Source organism: Eleutherodactylus coqui, chromosome 11, assembly GCF_035609145.1.
Source record: "Eleutherodactylus coqui strain aEleCoq1 chromosome 11, aEleCoq1.hap1, whole genome shotgun sequence".
NCBI lineage: Eukaryota > Metazoa > Chordata > Amphibia > Anura > Eleutherodactylidae > Eleutherodactylus > Eleutherodactylus coqui.
In genome coordinates this window covers 41,552,169-41,573,996 of record NC_089847.1, presented here as the reverse complement: position 1 = coordinate 41,573,996, position 21,828 = coordinate 41,552,169, and positions in this window count along the sequence as shown.

The following is a 21,828-nucleotide window of genomic DNA, read 5'->3' as shown; positions in this document are numbered from 1 at the left end:
CCCATTTAAGTAGGTTTTGTTGGGGATGGGGGAGGGGATGATCTGTATAAATATAATTATGTTTGGGTGGGGTAATGATATGCCTTATGTATATTATATGTATGTATATCTTAATGCATAGAAATTATGTGCTGCTGTATAAAAATTATAACTTCAATAAAAATGATCTGAGTAAAAAAAAATGGTGGACTGTTCACTGATAAACAGAACCTTAACAGGCTTTTAATAACTTCAAGTAAGTCAGGGAAGAGAAGTACAGGACAGAAGGAAAGGCTTGCTACAAACTCCCTACAGGAAAGTGCATTGCAAATAGCAGGACAACAGAAAAATGGGGAACACCACCTGAAAATTAGAACTTAAAAACACAAAATAGGGTGCAAACAACAGTAAAGAAGAGGTTATGGGGAACCTGTTATATTTTGGAAAACTTGTTGAAAACTCCGGTACACGTTAACAGAGGCCCCCAAGTCTATCTGGTGCTCATATCATACCTATTAGAGCATATCTTTAAGGGAAGGCACCTGGTAGAGGGGTATTCATATATCAGACACTCATATCGCTGCAGAGGTGAAAGGAAGTCACCTAGGGATAAAAGAGGCTATTGTCAGGTCCTGCGGCTCTATGGGTCTCCGTGCCCGCACTACCAGTCCTATTACCCGGGCTGCGGGGGTGTGGCGCAGAGGAGCCTCGGTCTTAGTGACCTCCCCTGGCCGCCGCAGTCCTGGACGCCAACTCTAGGCGTGTGCTCCCATGCACAGCAGGGAGCGTGCGCCTAGTTGCTGGAGACGCGCCTGGGTTGCTGGAGATGCGGCAAGTTACCGCCCCTGTGCCGCGTCCCCGTTACTTTGACACCCGAGCGCGCTTGTGCTGCACTTGCTGCTTGAGGTCTGGGTCTCTGCTCTCACTCACTGTCTGATACCTGGGTCTCTGCTCTGGACTCGCTGTTGGATGTCTGAGTCTCTGCCTGTCCTTAGTAGGCACCAGGGACTGTTCTCGCAGCGTCCTGAGATTGGGTCATGCTGCTGTCAGGCTCTCCGCCCCAATCAGCTGCTGGGGCGGGAGTTCTTTTTTTTTGTAAATACTTTCTTTATTAATGATTGAAGGAAATCTGACATACATTAAACAAGGCATTAAAAGACAATTAAGTAGGTTACATAGTATGTACATTTCCAAAAAAGAGTGTCAGACAAAATCACTTGTTTTATCTGTTTAACAATGAAAATAGCGTTGAATAGAAAAGTTTTATAATACTTTAATAAAGGGGGAGGGGGGCAGGAGGGGGGGAGCTGGAAAGGAAGGGGAAAGAAAGGGGGAAAGAGGGTGTGGGTGTGCGATAGTGTTCCGGTCTCTATTCAGGAAGGAGCGACACACGTGTGTATGTTTCTGTCTCAGCAGAAGGGTTTCAATAACGAAACAAAGAGGAGTTTTAATTCTCTATGTCAAAGGCTTGAGGTATACGAACAGGTCTCTTTACTTTCTCAAGGGCTTGGAGAGGTTTTTGTCAACCACGGTTTCCACATTGATAGAAATTTGTCATGTGTTCTAGAGGATTTGCTTGTAAGTTCCTCAAACCTACATATTTCGTTTACTTTGACTATCCACTGATTGGCTGTAGGAGGGTCGGGTTGTAGCCATTTTGTGGGGATCAGTGCTTTGGCTGCCATTATAAGGTGGGTAATCATGTTGGTCTTGGAGGGTTTATAATTAGGGGAAGGTTTTGCTAGAAAGATGTGTTCAGGAAGAAGCTTAAAGCTGTTTGCAGTGATTTCTTGAATCTTTGATTCTATTTGATCCCAGAAGGGCCTTATTGCTGTACAAGACCACCAAATGTGCATTAACGAGCCCACCTGGTCACCACAGCGCCAGCAGAGGTTCGAGTCAGTTAATTTATAGGCAAACAGCCATTCTGGTGTTCTATGCCATCTTGTTAATAACTTGTAATGGTTTTCTTGAAGCCTGACACATTTGGAGTGGCCATGTGAGTTACCCAACACGACTCTTAAATCCTCATCAGATAGTTTTATGTTAAGTTCTTTCTCCCATGAGTGAATGAAGGCTGGTCTGCCCTTTACTTGAGGAGTAATGAATTTCTTTTTAATCAGAGAGAGTTTTCTACTGGAGCTGTTACATGTTATCATTACACGTTCTAGCTCTGAGTATGGTCTAGAGCAGGGGTGGGCAATTAATTTTCCCATGGGGCAACATGAGAAATTGGAATGGTTTTAGAGGGCCAGACCAACATACGAAGGCTCCATGCACATTGCCTTAATGGGGCCGTATTCCAGCCGCCCGATTTGCGGCCAGAATACGGCCGCCATTGAAAATGAATGGCGCTGTAATACGGCGCGGTGAACACCCGGTGTTTCACCCCGTTTTACGGCGCGGCCCCCGTGTCTGCCAATGGAGAGGGGAGCGGTAAGGAGCACTCCCATCTCCACTCAGAAGTTACAGTGGCATCACTTAGGGCTCATGTCCACGGGGAAAAGAAGAATTAAAATCCGCAGCGGATTTTAACTCTTCTCCTGCGCGCGGATCCGCACCCCATAGGGATGCATTGACCACCCGCGGGTAGATAAATACCCGCGGATCGTCAATAAAAGTGATTTAAAAAAAAATGGAGCATGAAAAAATCTGGACCATGCTCCATTTTCATGCGGGTCTCCCGCGGGGACGGCTCCCGCGGGCTTCTATTGAAGCCTATGGAAGCCGTCCGGATCCGCGGGACACAAAAATCACATTTTACTTACCCGCTCCGGTTCTTCTCTTCGGCGCCGCGCCATCCTCTCTCAGCCGCGGCCGGATCATTTTGCTTCGGCCCGGCGCATGCGCGGGGCACGTCACCGACGTCATCGTGCACATCCGCCGAGCCGAAGAATGAAGATCCGGCCGCGACGAGAGAAGATGACGCCGCCGCGAAGAGAAGAAACGGAGCGGATGGGAGATGAGTTTATTGTCATTTATTTGTATTTTCAGCGCTCATGTCCGCGGGGCAGGAGGGACCCGCTGCAGATTCTACATGTAGAATCCGTAGCGGGCCCGATTTTCCCCGTGGACATGAGGCCTTAGTTTTGCTGCTTCCCGTTGCTGACACCGGACTCATTGGTGAGTCACCAGGACACTCTTTGCGGGCCGGTCCGAGCTATTCAGCGGGCCGGATGTGGCCCGCGGGCCGTGCTTTGCCCAGGTCTGGTCTAGAGGATGGATAACTTTGATTAAATTGTTTTAAGGTTTTATAAAGGTGTAAATATGATAGGGAGTTAAGGGGAGGCATTGCTGTCTGGGAGATTATATTCTCTACAAATTGTTCGTTTTGGTGAATGCGTGCAAGCCAAAGGTCTGAAATAGAGAGCTTCTCCAGTGCAAACCATATTTTTTCCGTGTGGGTATCTAGTTTCAGTTCTAGATATTCTGGTATTAAAGTCAGGGGGGTAGCCGGAGACGGGTGGGGAGCTAGATCCGCTCGGAGAGAGTCCCAAGTCGCACAAGCACCTTTCAGGAGAGGGTCAAAGGTGGATTTCCTATAGAATTTTTTCTTAGGTAGCCACATATCTCTGAGAAAATATTTACCGTAGGTGGCTTGTGCCAAGCTCTTCACTGTTTTGTTTTTTGATGGATTAGTTAATTCCAGCCATCTGGTTAGTTGGATTGATTTATAATAGTGGGACATATCTGGTAGATTGATTCCCCCAAGCTCTCTTCTCTGGACCAAAAGATTGTGTGCTAGGCGGGGTCTCCTATGTTTCCATATGAAACTTGAGAATTTTATTTTAATCTTTTTGAAAAAGGAGTCTGGAAGAGAGATTGGTAACATTTGCATTATGTATAGAATCTTAGGTACCAGATAGGTTTGTATGAGATTTCTGCGGCCGAACCATGAGATCACTGGTAGATCATAAGTTTCCAGAGATGAGGAGATGTTTTCAAGAAGTGGGGCAAAATTGCTGTCAAAGAGGTGTTCGAGATTTTTTGTTATCTTGACACCTAAATACTCTATGGATGTCTCAGACCATGTAAAACCAGAGGATCTCTTGAGTTTTATAGCTGTGTCTGGGGGTAGCGATATATTTAGTATAGTTGACTTAGTTACATTAACTTTGAAGTTGGAAAAGTATCCATAGAGATCAAGTATGTTTTTTAGAATTGGAAGGGCTTGTTCTGGGTTGGTTAGGATAAAAAGTATATCATCTGCAAAAGCTACAGATTTGAGAGAGAGGTGGTTAAGGCGGATTCCCTGAATTTCTTTAGTCTGACACACCAGTTGGAGTAGTATTTCTAATGAGAGAATAAAGAGAGTAGGAGAAAGAGGGCAGCCTTGGCGTGTTCCATTGGCGATAGAGAAGGTTGGGGAGAGTGAGTCATTTACTTTAATTTTGGCGTGAGGGTTTGAGTACAGAGTGAAAATTGCCTCAATTAGGGAAGGGGGGAAATTAAATTTTTCCAGGACTGTTCGCATGAAATTCCAATCAACCCTATCGAAAGCCTTTTCGGCATCTATTCCTAGGAAAACTAAGGGGATTTTCTGTTTTTTAACATAGCTGATTATGTGTAGGAGTCGAGCTGAATTGTCCTTTCCCTCCCTTCCCTTGACAAACCCAGATTGTTCCTCATTAATTAGGTTGGGTATAAATTTGTTGATTCGCCTAGAGAGAATTTTCGCCCAGATTTTGATATCTAAATTTAGGAGAGAGATTGGCCTATAGCTGCCACATAGAAGCGGGTCTTTTCCCTCCTTATGAATGAGGGTGATATAGGCTTCCTGCGTCTGCTTGGGTAGTTGTGCACCTGCTAGCAGAGCATTAAGAGATAAGGCTAGGTGTGGTAGAAGTATGTCTTGAAATTTTTTATAATATATTAGGGGTAGCCCATCTGGGCCTGGGCTTTTATGAAGGGGGAAACTGTTCAAAACAGAGGTTAATTCCTCTAGTGTGATAGGTGAAGTCAGAGAGTTTGCCTCTGATTGACTCAGAGAGGGGAGGTCCAGGGAGATTAATAATTCTCTCAGTTCTCTACTTTTTGTTTCTTTCGCCTGTTCTCCAGCCAGGTTCAAGTTATAGAGCTGTGCGTAGAATTTTTGGAAAGTTCTTGCTATCATTGGTGTCTCGCTGTGTGTCTTCCCTTCCGAGTCCTTTATTTTGTAGATATGTGTTTTTCCCCTAGCTTTTTTTATTAACGCAGACATGAGTCGGCCACCTTTGTCACCGTGAGTATATAATTGGTGTTTATAGTATAGGAAGGATTTTGCAAAGTTGCTGTTTAATATATCTTTAAGGCATTCCCTTAGGTCTACTAATTTTTGATGAGCTTCTTTTACTTTATTTTGTTTTGATAGCTGTTCTAGACTAGAAATTTGAGATAATATGTCTTCTATCTTTTTCAGTTTTTGCTTTTTCTGTGCTGAACCAATAGAGATGAGTATGCCTCTTATATACGCTTTGTGTGATTCCCACACTATCGGGTATTTGTCTGGGTTTAACTGATTTTCTTTAAAGAAATTTTTCAGATGAGTGGAGATATTTTCGGAAGTTTTTTGGTTTTCCAGGATCGATTCATTTAATCTCCAACTCCAATTTTTGTGCGATGGGGGGGCTAAATTGAGTGAGATTGTGACTGGGGCATGATCTGAGATTGTTATGTTGCCTATGTTGGCATTTTTTAGGTGTTGAATCAGGGAGGAGGAGATAAGAACGTAATCTATTCTTTGGAACGATTTGTGAGGTGGGGAGTAAAAAGAGTAGTCTTTACTTGAGGGGTTCAGGGTTCTCCAAGCGTCAGAGATTTTTAATTCAGCAAGAGCTTTATGGAGTCTTTTTTGTGCTCGTTGTGAGATCTGGGATCTCCCCGCGGACGAATCCAGGATAGGGTTTAGGGTAAGGTTAAGGTCTGTACCTATGACTATTTTGCCCTCGGCGAAAAGTGATAGTTTGTTTAAAGCTTCTATCAACCAGGACACCTGATTTTTATTTGGTACGTATAGGTTGACTAAGGTAAAGGTTTCGGTTAGGATCTTCCCTTTTAGAAACAGCAAGCGGCCTTCTGAGTCAGAGAGGCTGCCAGTCTCGATGAATGGTACTGAAGGGTGAAGTGCAATAGCTACACCCTTAGATGCACTCTTTGGATGATTATTAAAAAACCATCTATCGAACATTTTTTTGGGGAACCTCTGAGGTGTTGATTCTTTGAGATGAGTCTCCTGGAGAAATGCAATAGAGGTCTTTAGTCTCTTCAGGAGCCACATCACTCTATTTCTTTTTTGAGGTGTGTTTAAGCCTTTAACATTAAGAGAGGTGAAGATAAGTTCACTGGTCATTCTGGTTATGGGTTCTGGTTTACGTGTGTGAGAGAGGTTAGTGTTATATTTCTCGGAGCTGGGGGGGGGGAGGGGGTCTGCTGGTTTCGCTTCTCCTTTAAGAGGACGAAGGGGAGGAATGAGGGAATGGCCGAGATAAGAACTCGGAGCAATCAGAACACTAGGGGCTGGGTCTGCAATATAGCAATCCAACCAGTGAGAGAAAAAGAAGATGAGAAAAAAAAAAAAGGAAAACGCAAAACAAACTGTGCAGTTAACAAGAGTTTTGGTACTAGGTTTAGTACAACTTGTCGTGCACCTACATAATGCAAGTATGCGACTTGCTAAGAAATACTAATATGCAGTTTAGTTAGAACCTGTATTTAGACTTTGAGAGGGGAGGTTCTCGGTAGAAAATTACTCAGTTACCTGGTTCACCGGACAACACCTCCGGTGGAGGGGAAGGGGGGGGGGCGGGCAGGCCACACGGGTCAAACATCTCCACTACCAGGAGATATGCTGGCTATCTCTACTGATAGGGGCCTCTCCGCTATGCGGTTTCGTGTTGGTTCAAGGTTCATTTAGCAATCAAGTACAGGGACTTCAGCACAGCTCCTACAATCTCCAAACGGGGATCCTATCCACCCACCCCCGCCCTACGCCCGAGGCCCAGCTCCCACCAGCAGTCCCTATGGGGGTCGGTGGGATGACAGTGGTCTCGAGGGCAAGCCGGCGGATGGGGGGAGGGGAGGTGAGGGACAGGCGCGCCTTAGAGCCGGGCTCACCAAGGCAAATGCAATGGGGTCTTGAGTAAAACAAGTAAATAAAACAATTAAAACAATTAAAACAGTTCTCAAATATAAGTGTTTCAATACTTATAGGGGGGATGTGAGCTGTCCTGGTGATCGGTATCTGTCGTGGAGCCTTCTAGTTCTTTCTGGCTGATGGTGGGGATTCGTGAAGCACGCGTCCGAGCCACAAACGCCTGTGGAACCGTTCCGCTTCAGGAGTTTAGAGTCTGTAATAAAGAGCTTAACATGGGGGGGGGGGGTGAGAGAACTGCAGGAGCTGATGCACTTAGAGAGGGTGCAAAGTTAGTCTCTCATCTGTCCTGGCACTGGCGGCTCCCTCCTAAAGACGGTCTGTCCCAACGAAGCGTGTGCAGGGATCATGGACTTAGTAAAGGGCTCATTTGGCATCGTGTGGCGTCGCTGGTGTCTCCGGAATGTTCTGAGGATAGTCTAGTCTCGTGCGTGATCTTTTGTTTCTTGGGGACTTAGAGCGGGTGACTCTATTCCATGGGGTTAGAGCTGCTGCTTTAGGCAATTCCGCTTTTTCCCCCAGCGGCATCCAGGATGGAATCTGGATTGGTGTTATGTCTAGGACAGTCCATGCTCTTTCCAAGTCAGCAGGAGTGTTGATGGTGATGCGTTTACCATCTTTGTGGATCAAGAGGCCAAAGGGAAATAGCCAAGTATATTGTAGATTTTTAGCTCTGAGAGCTTCCAGCAAGGGTCTCATCTGCCTTCTTTTTGCTAGTGTAGAAGGGGCTAAGTCCTGATAGAGCTGGATTGGAGAGTCTTGGTAAGTTGACTGGCCTTTTTCTCTCGAGGCAGCTAATATTGCATGAGTATCGTTAAAAGAAAGGAGGCCGCAAATTATATCGCGTGGTGATTCGCCTGGTTTTGGCTTTGGGCGCACTGCTCTGTGGATTCTTTCAATTGTGATTGCGCTCGCTCTCTCTTTCCCCAGTAGTTCGGAGAAGATGGTGGAAGCAATATTTCTGAGTTCGTCTGGTGCATGGGATTCAGGGAGGCCTTTTATTCTAATATTTCGTCTCCGACTCCTGTTTTCCTGATCTTCTATCAGCACCAGCGCTCTGTCAATTTGGTCTCTCTGCTTGGTGATATGGTCTGTAAGGTCGTTTGTTTTGGTGATGACATCTGAGTACGAGTTCCTCCACTCTGTTGCCAATATGTAGGATTTCGGTTTTGATAACGCTAAGTTCTGAGAGGACTGGTTGAATGGCTTGTGCGAGGGCACTCTTCAAGAATTCTTTAGATATATTAGTTTTCAGTGAGGTGCTCTGTTCCACTTCGTTGTCACTCTCATATTCAGATTCTGTAGGATTGTCACCTTCGTTTGAGTAAGCTAGAGTCTTTTTGGAAGTCCCTGCAGGAGACTGAACGCGTTTTTTTTTTTAAGTATCGCTGTAAGTCCGCCTGGTTTTTTGAAGTGGAGTGTTGACCGGAGGTTTGACCGATTTTTTCTTTGCCGGTTTTAACCATTTTGTCGTTTTAGTTGTACAGTCGCTAACTGCGTAGGGCACAGGTGTGGTTAGGGATTAGGGCATGTCTGGTCCCAAATCCCTGTTGCTGTAGAGAGGAGGGACGTACTTGGGGTACTCTGGTGTCCTCTTTTTTCTCTTCTTTAAATTTATTTGTTATTTTTTCTTTCTCCTCTTTTTTTTTTCCTTTCCCCTCCCCTCTCCTCTCTCTTCTTTTCTATTTTTTTAATTTAATTTTTTTTTTTTTTAATTTTTAATTTTCTCTTCCTCTCCTCTCCTCCTTCTGCCTCCCCTCCCCTTCCCAATCGACTCTCCCCCTCGTCGCCTTTATCCCCTCTTCTCCTGTTCGAGGACTAGATCTTAGTTACCTAGTGAACCCGCTGGGGGGGGGGGAGAAAGAGGGGGGGGGGGGGTCGTGGTCAGCTGCTTTCAGGGAAAGAAGCCTCTCCAGTGTGCTCAGTGGGCAGCTACAAGTTCTCTTATAGCTTTGTTAGGTTCAGTGGTAGTGCAGGCAAGATGGTATAAGCACTTTCATGTGTCTGAGCTCAGATCACTATTCACTGGAGCTAGATCTTTGTATCCCTGGTGAGGGCTGCAAGCTCTGGTGTAGGAGAGTATCAGGTCCTGAGTGTTCCGCTGCCGGTGCTCGAGCGCTGCAGCGCTATTGTCTCTGTTATCAGCTTACCGCTGTATGGCCGACGGGTCTTCTTTTTGCTTGGCTCTTTGATGTGGGAGAGTTAGCTGTTGCAAGTTTCCCGAAGGCGAGATGCCCAGGGGAGATGTAAGCGCTCGGTCACTGCTGCGCTACTGTTTCTCTACTCACCGCGCTCAGCCGCGGCAGATGCAGTCCAAGATGGCGCCTCCGGCACAGCGATCTACTAGGCCTCGGACTACGAAGTCTCACCGGGTTACTCAGCTGGAGCTGCACGGGAGCACTGGTCTTCTCCCTCAGCTGCGGGGGACACTCAGACTGACTGGTGAGCTTTTTGAAAAGTTTTCTGTCGGCCTTTATTGCACTAGATTGTGCTGACTAACCGAGAGCTCCTTTACTTGCGACCTCACTTCTCGGCAGCTAGGCCACGCCCCCCTGGAGCGGGAGTTCTGACAGCGTTTAAATGTCTCAGTTTCTGTCAGACCTTGTTAGTGTATGTTTGGTCTCCAGCTACACCCACGTTACCTTGAAATGATGCCCTGTTTTGACCTGCTTGCCTTGGACCTGACTTTGCCTTCGCCTGACCCCTTGTACCTAGCCTTCTCCTGTTGCCGACCCGGATTGCCTGACTGCATCTCTAGTGAGCCTAGGGACTGTCGCCCAGTTGTCGCCGTAGGGCTTAGCCTAGGGGGGCAAGTAGGTAGGGACAGGGGTTGCGGGTAGTTTCAGGGACTTCCAGTTACTCGGACCCCAACTCCCTGGCAGCTATAAGAGCAAAGAGTGACTTTTCTGGTGAAACTGCATCAAAAAGAAGAGTGTTAATCATGAGCATCATATTCTTCAAGTATCCCAACCACTTGTCCTGATAAAGCATTGTTACGTCGGCTTTATACTGATGAAATAGAAGTTCACAATCATTAACGGACCCATTGTGATTCACTATTACTACAACCACATTTAATATGCCTTATATTTAGATTTTCTAGCATTATAGTATTTATCCTTGTAGAATGCAATAAAAGAAAACCCTAGAAAAAAGGTGATTAAAAAGATCAAGGACATACAAGGCCGTAATGAGTGCAATAGGGTAATAGAAGTATTAGCAGCACACAAATATGCTTTTATTTTCATCAGACAATAAGCAGCAAGGACAATGCTGGCTATAAATCCGGCAACATGCAGACCCCTATGCCTCCACCATCTGCTCCCTTCAGGGTGCTTCCCTGCATAGTGCGACAAAAAACACTGTCAAATAGAGTGCCAAATGCTTCCTGTGTGTTCTGCATAGTGTGATACTGCAATGTTGTAGTGTTACTATCTGCCTGATATCCGTGGCATTTTGGTTAACAATATATACCGGATCAACATACAACTGTCATCTTATCTTGTTGCAGTGAAAGCTGGTAAATAAGATCCTCTTCTGAGATGCTTAGCAACAGGAAAAGGTTAATATTCATATCAAGGTTTATTCAAGCAGAAGGTGTTTGTTCACATTTCAAAATGTTATTAATATGCATAATTCTTAATAAATTATCCGAGTCTAAATGTGTAACTAATAGAACTATACATGGAAATGAGGAGGAGATAGATAGATAGATAGATAGATAGATAGATAGATAGATAGATAGATAGATAGATAGATAGATAGATAGATAGATAGATAGATAGATAGATAGATAGATAGATAGATAGATAGATAGATGAGATAGACATAAGATAGATAGATGAGATAGATAGATAGATAGATAGATGAGATAGACATGAGATAGATAGATAGATAGATAGATAGATAGATAGATAGATAGATAGATAGATAGATAGATGAGATAGATAGATGAGATAGATAGATAGATAGATAGATAGATAGATGAGATAGACATGAGATAGATAGATAGATGAGATAGATAGATGAGATAGATAGATATGAGATAGATAGATAGATATGAGATAGATAGATAGATAGATATGAGGTAAATAGATAGATAGATATAGATAAATAGATAGATATGAGATAGATAGATAGTAGAGATGAGCGAACGTACTCGTTTCGAGTAATTACTCGATCGAGCACCGCGATTTTCGAGTACTTCCGTACTCGGGTGAAAAGATTCGGGGGCCGCCGGGGGGCAGGGGGAGGCATGGCGGAGCGGGGGGTAGCAGCGGGGAACAGGGGGAGCCCTCTCTCCCTCTACCCTCCACTCCCCGCTGCAACCCCCCACTCACCCACGGCGCCCCCCGAATCTTTTCGCCCGAGTACGGAAGTACTCGAAAATCGCGGCTCTCGGGCGAAAAAGGGGCGTGGCCGAGTAGGTTCGCTCATCTCTAATAGATAGATAGATATGGGATAGATAGATAGATAAATATGAGATAGATAGATAGATAGATAGAGAAACTTCTATTTACACGGCCTGATAGTCACTTGATTTTTAGGGGAGCTAATTTGTCCCTCAGTGCCCTGTCAGCGGCCACTTATACACGGGACGACTATTGTTTGAATTCACTGTTTCCAGAGATATTCGAGCAATAATTGTGCAGTGTAAAATACCTTAGTTTTCAGTAGCCCACCCTGTACACCAAACGTTGTTTACAATTGAAATAGTGACCACTGTCCAACATTATTTTTAAACAGTGCCGTGCCTGTAATATAGGAAGACCACACAGTCGCTATGGGGCCCGAAGTGTGTGGTGGCCAGGCCATGATGAATGGCTCTGACTCCCCCTGTCAATCATCCAAGCTCTTGGTCTCCTGAATGCTGGAAGCTTGCTGCTATTGTGTGCAGCCCCATCTTTCCTGTGTCATTTATATCATGTGACGACTGTTGGGCTGGCTGTGAATGCACACATGGGCACCCCCACCCCCCCTCAATTTTACTTCCACCCAGGTCTATGTAGCTGTTGACACCATGACACCTTTTGCAGAAGTAGCCAGATTGCTTGGTGTGCTAGCAAGATATGGAGCTCAATCATGGCGTGGCGGCAGTCCTCATTCCTCCTCAATTTTGGGCGCCCATGTGTTACTTCGATGCAATGTGGCAGCTGTCAGGCAGGTTATTTTCTGGAAGGGAAGCCCATGTGAATTCATACTAAGGGGCCCCATGATATATATGTATACCTCTTCTTGCAAACTGCCATTAACCCCCATTACATACTCAAATGATACTCAAACATATATACAGCGTACATAATAAACATACTGTATGACAACTCTCGTGGAGCCAGTCACATCAGTCGCTGAGTAGCATGTGTGTGATTGGTGTAGCTGATATTCATTATGACAACAATTTGACTACTGTGTCAAATTTTGCCCCCAGTACGATGTCATTGTCAAGACTTAACATCACTTCCGACAGCGATCCATCCTTGAAGAGTTCCCATGTCAGATCTTTCTAACAGTAACAAGTTTTTTGCCATAAGGGTAGTCACATTCATTGCTGAGTATCATTCAATCTATTGACTGTTTTTGAGAATTGTCACGTACAAAGCACCTAAGGAATATGGAATTTCTACATAGCGATGCTTGATTTAATTTTTCGCGGAAGAAAACGCTGCACAAATATGAGTATATGAATAATATTGCTTTATAGTTTATTTATTGTTCTTTACTCTGTTTGCATAACCCATACATTACCCAACACAATAGATTAATTATTAGCTTACATTTGCAAATGTCATCATTTGATTGCAGCTGGCCTGGTAGTCTCCAAAGAAGAAGTAATAACGGCTGGTAAATAACAACTACTAAATTTACCTTTTTCTAAACGTCAAAGTTTTTCGCTTTTAATAACAAATTCAAACGATTTCTTGATAGTTTTTATCTTGTGGCTCATACTGCTATTTTCCCTTTTACACTTGTAACATATAGGGGTAAACTAAAATAATATAAAATGTGCTCTAATCTTACATGAATTATACCAAATCAACTGTCCCTTTCAGTGTCCCTTTAGAGGAATATGGAAATCACGGGGTGGCATCTCCCACTCAGGACACCCTTTAGAGCCAGAGTGGAGAGCCACTGGAAAGAAGGACTTCAGACAGGGCTTTACATCTTAACAAATCGAATGCCACTATTTCTGAGATCCCCCCTGTCCTCTACTAGATTAGACCTAATGCCTGCACTACACTTGAACCCCAAGTAGCACAAAATGTGCCACTTGGCGTTCTGAATAGAAAATTTTTCATCAGCCAACTACTGCTGATTCTTGAAAACAAAAGATTTCTCCAACTTCAGTAAAATGTCAAAAATTTTAATGTAATATATTTAAGAAACTCGGGGTGTACAACCCTAAATAACCATGCTCCTACTCGTTTCAAGCTGTGATAAGCTCTTATTCATAGAGTTTATCACAGCTCGAAACATGTATGAGGATGGTTTATTGGGTTGTGCACACCATGTTTTAACCTGTTGCAATAAAGTTTTTGAGTATTTACTGAAGCTGGAGAAAAAATTCTTTATATTTCAAGCTGCTTTGCTCAAGAATTGGTTCTGCATTTTTTCTCTCAATGCTTTAGGTTGATTTCCAAATCTAATTGTTTTGCTCAAGGGATTGTGATCTGATGTTATCTTTTAGACCTTTTGTGTGTTATCCATTGCTGCATGCTAAGTTGTTCATGACAGTTTTGCTCGATGGTCAAGAAAATTCTTCTAGGGTAAAATAGTAAATTATAGACAGAAAGAGGAAGTGGGAATTGTAGCACTGAGACTTTAAAGACCCTTTTCTAAGGTCTGATTGTCGGGCACACTTCACCCAATCATTGGGCTGTGTAAAAGGGACAAAAAAAGCTTGTTTGTTGGCTGCTTGTTGGTTTTCAGACAACATAAAAATGCTTGCTCGTTGGCTGTAGATCTCCCTGTGTGAATGGGGAGATGTACAGCAGGCTTAAAGGGGCAAACAATCATGCTAATGACTGTTCATCCCCATAGCAATGGTTTCAGTCCATGTTAAGGAAATCCACATGCTTATCAATCGGCTTTTGTTATAACTAAATGAGAAGTAGAAGAGCCCTAAAAGTTGAGAGGGGAAGGACAAGAAAGGGAGATCATGTTATATTCTCTCTACCTCAGCCAGTATACAAGACTGCATACTGCAAAAAGTAAGGTTAGCAGCGGGGCTGAAGTATCTAATTAATTTAGTATACATTATTGTGACATCACACCAGGGATAACTGATTTACCTTGCACCGTTAGGCTTTGTTCACATTTGTATCAGAGACTTTTTCTGAGGTTCCAGTGCAGATCCAGTACAAAATTCAGGACAAAATAGCATAAAATTTCAAGCTATTTTATGTGGAAAATGCCAGGCACCTGATGGACCCAATTGTTGTCAATGGTTTCCAAAGGAGCAAGATGACTTCAATTAACTTAAGTGCTGGTGTATGGTGGGACTCAGGTCCAAGGATAGGCACAGGAACTCTGTTCACTTGGTTCATGGTGAGGGATCTACCGGAGATACTGGTGCTGGCCTATTGGAGTCCACATCCATGCTCTAAGTGAGATCTGTATTCCTGGGGCCATGGCCTGCGCTTTGCACTCTGTAGCATGGTGAAACATTTAACTTGGATTCCACATTACGGCATCAACTGCAATTTTCCTTTACAATTTTGAATTTACTAGGGTAGTTTTCCTTGAACAATAAACCAACTACACTCATGGAATACATAATTTTTATCCACGACTGTGAGCGAAAAAGCGAAAGTACATGTTTTTCAATGCCTGCATGTTGCCGTGGATCCTCCGCGTGGACGTTGATCGTGGATTCCGTAATTGCAATCCGCCCATGTGAGCCCGGCCTTAATGAATAAACAACTCTGGTACTGATCACCAGATGTCCAATTTGGTCTTTTCCTGAGGAGGGTCACCAAGATCCAGAGTGGCAACAAGCCTTATAGCAAGAAAATGAACAGTGCACACCTCATTATTGTATTGATCCATACGAGGTTAAATTTCAAAGAAAAAGTTATGGAATCAAACCAAACTTCTACAAGACATATCATGCATATACTGCACTTACAATAATGTATAATAAATAAAATGCCCGTGAATAAAACCCTAAATGTAACCTGTGAAGTTGCTTCTTTAAGCATACTTAGGGGTTTAGACTACAAAACTGACCAAAGTGCATTTAATTCATGTCAAGATGCAATAAGAAATGGCAGCTTCATGGACAGTGCAATTAAGTGTTCTTTCCAGAATGTGAGAGACTGACAGCTTTGTCACAGTATAGTTGGGTTTATTCAGTTATCTACCAAAGCTGACAGCCACACTCTACCTCTCCGATTCCTCTTTATCAGACAGACTCCATTTAATCCGCTGCTTGACATCCCTTTCAGAAGTATAAAGAATGAAGGGTTCCATATCAGACGCTATAGCAGCTCATTAAAAAAGTCCTTCTTCCCATCCTTTCTTTATGATCTCCTTCTACTTGATATTATATCAGTATAAAGGCTTGTGGTAAAAACTGTAAAGTAACTGGTCAATGGTAAAGATCCATTCTCATATTGTAAAATACAATGGAGACAAATCACCTAGCATTCAAGCAAGCAAAAAAAGTACTTCTAAAGTACAAAGTATATTAACAAAGACAATAAAATAAGTTCAGTTGAGGTTTTTGCCTGGGAGAACTGCTATAGCCATACAGTATATCTTTAGAGGGTAAAGGGATGTAATAACTGTGTTCCTGCTTGCTGTTCCCAGTATAAGGCTAGGTACATGTTGCCATGAATGCGAGTAGTGCTCGAGAAGTGCGGGTGCCAAGCACATCAGACAGCACATGGGCACAAGTCTGTGTGCTGTCCAATTTATGCTGAGGCAGCACATTAACATGCAGTTGCATGACCTGTTTCTCATTTATGATATGGACAGAAAAAAGACATGCAATAAATATTTTAACTCGGACCATCTGACTTTTGTAAAAAGACCATCTGACTTTTGATTCAGTCCGAATTAGTTCAAGCCGAACCAAAAGTTCACCAAAACCCTTAAAACTGGTGTATAATGCTGTCTAAGAGTCATAAAAGCCATGTATAAAGTGTTATACAGAGCTTTTATGGCTGTTAGGGCTCACACCCACTGGTGATCTGACTTCCCTGTCATGCGAGAGTGAGCGAAAACGCATGATAATGAAACCATTGATTTTCAATGATTTCATTCTCATTTGCGATGTTTTCAATCTCGCATCACGAAAAAAAATGGGTGATATCGCCCATTGTTCTCAATGGGGATAGCGGCAGCAGTGCTAGCCCCATTTAAAACAGAGGGAGAACATTGCGCTCCCCTGACACAGCTGTGATAGCTATGGCAGGGGAATCCTTTACTTCCATGAGGAACGCGGAGATAAAGGAATTCTCTGCCACAGCTGTCATAGCTGTCACAGCTGTGGCAGAAGCCCGTGATGCTATCCCATTTCTTTCAAAGGGGCTGGCACTGCTGCAGCCCCATTGAAAGCAGTGGGTTTGCAGCGATGATTTTCGGGGAAGGGCTTGAAATATAAGCCCTTCCCTGAAAATCATAGTAAGCTGTAAAAATAAAAATAAAAAAAAAAAAGTTTAACTCACCTAGAAGAGCCATCCAGCTCTTCTCTCCAGTCCCGGCAGTCTTCTTCTCTGAAAAATCCCCACCCCCAGAAAGCGCTGCCTCTGATTGACTGAGCGCTGTGGCCAATTAGAGGGAATGCCCAGCCGTCATTGAATGGCAGCTGAGTACTTCCTCTGATTGGGATGCACATAGCCAAGGCCAGGGCAGCGCTGGGCCTCTTCCAAACACCCCAGCATGGGGATGCCCAATAAACAGGATAACAGGTGATGCCACCATTCCTGCCCCCCCCCCCCCCTCCCTGGCATGAACATCAGCAGGAAAAAAAATATATGAGCCACAGACAATTTAAGTACCTCAGGTCCCCGTGAATGGTCAGGACCTGGAAATAACTTTACTGGAAACTTCAGCAATGCAAAGCACACTTTGAAGAATAGACAGTGCAGGCAATTCAATAAACTTGATAGTAGTACCTCCACATGGTGACCCAGACTTCAGATCAACCAGTGTGTGATTAATTAAAGATGCGTGCCTCCACTCAGTGGGATTCAGACTTCCGGACGCTTGAGTGTGAACAATGACTATAGAGTACCTCCACCAGGCGGTCCCAGATTTCAGAATGTGTGGGTGTGTAAAATAGACAAATGAGTACCTCTGCACTGGGCCTTGATGCGCAATTGCTTACATCTGCTCTTGCTCTCACTCCTTTCAGATGGGACTCACTCCTTCATTACAGCAACAAGCACTCTGGGAAACCTCTCTTCCTTGCTTCCCTTCATAGGGGCTGAAGGTGCCCCCCACGTAGCTGGACCTCCACTACCACTCCTGAAGACATAAAAATCTTAAATAAAAAATAAATCTTGTTATTTGTATAGCACCAACTTATAACGCAGCGCTTTCAGGTAATTTTTTATTTCTTACTCCCCACCAAGCTGGGTGCTCATTTTACCAACCTCAGAAGGCTGAGTCAACTTTGAGCCGGCTACCTGAACCATTTGGGGATTGAATTTGCAACCTTCAGGTCGTGAATGAGAGCTTACACTCTGCGCCACAAGAAGCTGTTACTCCTTTCCTGCTCTCAATCACTTACATTTATACCTTCTCTCATACCACATGACAGGATAGAAATTGATACCTTACAGACAGACAGTTCATGCTTCGCAGACATTAAGCCATTACACGCTGCAGCTGTGCAATACACACATCAGAATGACAAGACATTTTGCACAGTGCATCAAGACAAGGCTTTACATGTATGACATTATGGAGGGGGCCAGGAAAGTATGTACTGGGCCACCACAGATGCAGCTTCACTCCTATTGAAATCAATGGGAGCAAAACCGCCTATTACAGTTCCAGCTCCACATTGGGGTCAGAGCAGGAAGTCGCAAAGGTGGTTTTGCTCCCATTGATTTTAGTGGGAATGAAGTCATTTCTGAGACTTCTTACTCCAACCCTGATAACGTCAGCCAACCATGCTACACTGACAGCGGGTAGGATGATCAGCTGATCACCGGGGATCCTGAGTGGCAGATCCCTGGTGATCAACTATTGATGACCTATGCTGAGGATAGAGCATCAATAGTATTAGCATTGAAAACCCCTTTAAGTGCAGCCCTACATGTAAAATGTGATATCACCGACATCATGCTAAGGGCTCATTTACAAGGGCGTATTGTCACAGAGTATTATGCACACGTAATTCCCATGCGTAACACGCGGTGAATGAGAACAATGAAAGTCTATAGACTTCCATTCTTCCATGCACACCTGTGTTGGAACTACGAGGGAACACCCGTACAAAACGCAGGAGAAATAAATCGCAGCATGCTCTATTTCGCTGTGTTACATATGGAGCCCTTGAAGGGTGGTGTATTGAAACATTGCCCTCTCGCTATGCCTGCAACAGGGCAGCATTTAATATGGAGCCCCGCTCTGCACAGAACTGTGGACTTGGGGGGGGGGGGGGGGGGGGAGGCACACTGCGCATGTCCATGACATTATAATCCCAGGCATGTGCAGTGCCTATTGCAGGCCTACATGATCTCTGCCAGCAGAACGTAGGGGCTGCGATGAGTACAATGCTGTGAGACTCGCAGCCTTGTACTCGTACGCCCATGTGAACAAGCCCTAAATGGCAAACACAACTACACTTTGTTGACAGATGTGAAAATACCGTGTATAAAAATAACTGGAAGATAATTTCAGGATTTAATAATAAAAAACAAATTTAAGCCCCAAAATTTGACTCTCTGTTTATGCTGATTTTTAGCTTAGATTAAGCAGAAACTGATGTCTCTTTCCTTAAAATGTTCTTGATTGACAAAGCTTTTGACCTTGCAGCACCGAAAGAAAGGGCTTTACCTAGAAATGAAAACAATGTTGCTTTGCAAGAAAAATCTTACTTAGTCTTAAGGGAAATCAGTTCTCATATTTTTGTTCATTACTATAAATTGGATATCTTTGCAGGCATATATTGCACTAATCACCTAATTCAATAACGTATCAGACATGTTTTTTGACATCTAAAAATTGTGAATCTATCTTCTGGATTTACATTTAGTATATTGTACATTCTGTTGCCAATCACACGTTTTAGTTTATTTTAGTTTTTGCATGGGTTCTATGGACGCATCAATAGGAGAAAACAGATGTTTAGGTCTTCATATCAGAAAATTACATTATGCGCATCAGTCTCATTTTAGATTTGTTTTATTTTTGTATATTTTTCTACTTTTTGATCTGATTATCCGTATAAAATAGAATCTTGGAATATTCCAACTATTACTACACTGGTCACCAGGACACACACAGTAAACTGATATTCCTTGATTCCTGAGGCTCACATGTCAGCTTTGCTGTATAGATTAGAGCAGAGTCAGCAGAGGATAATATATTTAAAATTATAGCTGCTTTTTTCAAAAAGCAGTGCCACTCAAGTCCACAACTTGTTTGATGCATTGTGGCTCAGCAACATTTACTCAATCCCCTCCTCAACCCCCTCCTCATCCTACTTCTTTTCCTTTACCTTTTTGGACTACCTTTCAACAACCTGCACATCAACACAGATATCCGTATCTGACAAAACCTGTCCTTCATACAGTGCTGTATCTGCTAAATGCCAACATGCTGTCCTAAAACGGCCGAAGAGCTGTTGACGGCTCTATAGGTCCTGGCAGATACGTGGCTGACCCTGCACAGTCTGAAGCCAGGCATCGTCATGTGTGACTGTAAGGGCGCCCACCCACTGGCGATTTTTTTTCCTGCGTTAGCGTTTTGCGTTTTTCCTGCACAGGCATAGAGATAACATGTGCTCATGTCCACTGGCGTTTTTAATATCGCCCCGCCCCGCAAAATCGCATCGCAGCTGTCCTTAGTCTCTGGCTCCTTTTTGTCTTCTAACTGCTTCCATGGTTTTCAATGCTCCCGGAAAAAACGCAACGCAACGCAATTTGAGCGCGTCTCTCATAGCCCTTGTGCAGGGTGTGTTGGTATAGAAACGCAATGCAGCGTTTCAGGATGAGACATTCTCCGCGTTTTGCGTTTGAAAAACGCGCGAATAACGCAAACGCGTAGATGCGAAATCGCTGCGTTTTCCGCGCACGAAAAACGCAAACGCCAGTGGGTGGGCGCCCTAAGTCTGCAATAAAGGCCTCCTAGGATTTGGGGTGTGACAGATTGTCCCTTATGGACGAGTCAGTCACACCAGGTGAGTCCCTCTATTTTTCTTTTCTTCATCCTTGTATTGTCAGAGCACTGTCCTCATTTTTAATACTGTGATAAATCTGACACATTTTAGGACTGTCTTATCTGTTTACACTGTCTAATATTAGACGGTATCAGTAAATTTGCTCAACTTTTTACAAATGAATTGAGCGTTAACATCCTTATGTTTTTTCTCTTATTAAAGTATTACAGACAATAAAATTACTACAAAAATTCAGCGATATGTTTATTGCTTGTCCCTCATCATTAACAAGAATTAAAACTCTTTTTGCACTACATTTGATTGAAATAAAAGCACATAAATAATTTTTTTTATAATCTCTGGAAAGGTGACGCGCAACAGGGTAATAGCATTTAGACATGGAAAAAGAGATTTCTAATTTCTCCTTTAATGCCTTATTTCCTGTAGATTAGTTACTGTTTTCGCCTGTACTCCAACTGATTGCTGCATTGTGAACGTGGAATTCTTTTTTTTCTCTTTTTATTTTTATTTAATTCTTTATTTTCTTTATTTCCTTTTGTCTTTCTAAAGAAAATATACAGTTACAAGGGGAAGTAAATGGACTTGATCTTACCCATATCAAGATGTTGTGGCATGACCTGAAGGGGGCTGTGCACTAAGGCATCGCAGAAATGCTGATGAATTGATACACATTTGCAGAGAGAAAATGTCCAAAATTACTCCTGAACATCATGTAATTCTTATTTGCAGTTCCAACATAGAGAGAGAGTGAAGAAAACACACAAAAAACAGGCTTTACATGGAGTCAGTATGTCAGGAAAATTACAATGCAATTGCCTGTATAAAATCAAGGAGACTCACCCTTCAGTATTGTGCTAAAATAGGCTCAATATTCCTACAAGGTATATTGGGGAAAGCAGGATCACAAACCCCCTACAGGTGAAGGTGTTGCCATAGTGCTTTTTTCCTTGGATTAAAGCTGCTGGATACCTCCAAAAATCCACCATTACGGGCACTTGAGGCGCTAGACTTCCGAGCAGTATGGCAAAGCAGTATGGCTTTGGGTGCTGTGGGAGCCCGGGGTGTCAGTGCCAATGTGGATTGCTCTTGGGGTGCGGTTCCGCCCACTGAACTTTAAATTGTGATCTTTGGATCTGCATGGAGTATCACACGGTTCAATCAGCCTGACACTCTTTGCATGCTTTATCTATATGCAGGTGTAGCACTGAGTAGCCACTCCTGTCTTTGTGGGTTGGTCATGTGAGCGGTTGTTCATCAGTACTTTGCAGTACTACGCAAAGTACAAGCTTCTACATTTAGCATTTGGGCTGTCTGCATCTGGTATACGGTTTAAATATGCCATACTTTTTTCTGTGATTATGTTACT